Here is a 2,042-nt window from a genome sequence, read left to right as displayed (position 1 = left end):
AAGCCCAAGAGATAAGGACATGGAAGTACATGGAGGTCACAAACCTGAAATTTATAAAATGATAGCAACTGAAGTTAAGAAAAAAAAAAACTTCATCAGACTACAGAATAAATCAGATCACAAATAATGTCTCTAAAAAAGAGATAGCAGCAATCACGAAATGATTGCTTCATGATTCTAAGGATGACACACATAAAAGCTAGAGGAAAATGATAGAAATGGAATGAACACCACCAGAAAGAATTAAAATACAGGAATGTGATTCAAACAGCCAGGAAATGAAGAATTTTGTTCAAAGCTGTCAAAACCACTTGAATGAAACTGAAGATGCAATTTCAGAATGTGAGAACAGCATTGCAGCCAGCAATCAGAAAAGAAAACATCTTTAAAATAACAAGAAACTAAGAAAGAAAAATCAATCAGCTGCAAGATGATGCAAACAAAAGCAATATAAGTATGATAGGTGTCAACGAAACAGCAGGGTTCAACACAAATGATATAAACAGTCTATGAGGAGAAATCACCCAAGTATGGAAAGAAAACTGTCATACTGTAAGTGAGGCATATAGCACTTCAACTATCTGTAATCAAAATTAATCTACATTCAGTCACATAATAATTAAGATCTCTAAAGTAAAGTACAAAAAAAAAAACATACTGAAACATGTTAAATAGAACCAGATCACCATTAATGTAAAGCCCATCAGAATCATGGAAAATTTCAACATAAACCAACAGGTCAAAAAGACCTCAGAATATAGCTTTTCCCAATTGGCTTTGAAACTGTCTCATTGCTATTTGTTTCTCAACAAAATTATTTAAAAAAAGAAAACAACGTCTGACCCAGCCTGATTTACCCTACAAAATTATCTGTCAAAATTAATGAAGAAGACACATACATCCATGACAAAGAAAAACAGAAGAAATTAAAGATCACCACATGAACCAAGCATAAAGTACTAACAGCTATTCTAGAAAGAGTTAACTTCAAGAACAACACTATAAAGGAAATACAAAGCAGATCAAGCAACTAAACCAGGGAGAATTAAATACATATCAGTAACAACCATGGGTTTAAATGCCTTAAGTTCACCAATCAATAGACAGAGACTGGCAAAGTGAGACAAGAAACAAAACCCAACAGGATTCTGTCTGTAGGAAACACATGTAACTCACAAGAAAATTCATCGACTTAAATTCAAAGGATGAAGAATAATACTCCATATGACAGGAATCCAGAAAAAAGCAAAGGTAGCTACACTGGTTGCTGACAATGGTAACTTCAAACCACGAGTAATTAAGATAGATAAATACATTCAGTATATACTTGTTAAGGGAAACCTGCAAGAGGAACAAATAATAATAAATATATGTGTATCCAAAGATATAAGAAAATTTTTAACAGAAAAGGAACATAAAATAAGAAATTAAACAACTGTATTGGTAAACTTTAAAAACCCATTGTCAAGTAGACATAAATAAACTAGGCAAAAGTATCAACAAAACAAACAAAAAGAGCTACACCAAACTTGTGAATAAATGGACTCAGTAGACCATTACAAATTGTTGAACCTGACAGCTTCACAATACATATTCCCCTCAGCTGCACACTGGATACTCCAAAATAAAACATATACTTGCACATATAACATGCTTAAGTAAATACAGAGGACTCTAAATTAGCCCCTGTATATTACAAGACCAGAGTGCAATGACAATCAAAATTATTGACCTGAAGAAAATTTTAAAAAGCCAAAAACGAATGAAAATTAAATAATGCCTTACTGATCAGTGTGTTACAGATGAAAATAAAGTAGAAAGTGAATAATATTACAATCACATGAAAATGCAGATGCAAATTACAGCAACCTGTGGGATATAGTCAAGGCAGTTCTAAGAAGAAAATTCTCACATAAGGAACAAAGTATGAGTAAAAATTAAAAAAAAAAAACATGCTGCAGCTCAAGGTTCTAGAAAAGGAACAGCAAATCAAGGTCAAAGCCCTAAGAAGGCAGGAAATTGGAACTATCAGAGTAGAAATT

The sequence above is a fragment of the Octodon degus genome, unplaced genomic scaffold (assembly GCF_000260255.1).
Source record: "Octodon degus isolate 3935 unplaced genomic scaffold, OctDeg1.0 scaffold00458, whole genome shotgun sequence".
NCBI classification, from domain to species: Eukaryota; Metazoa; Chordata; class Mammalia; order Rodentia; family Octodontidae; genus Octodon; species Octodon degus.
This window is presented reverse-complemented; position numbering follows the sequence as displayed.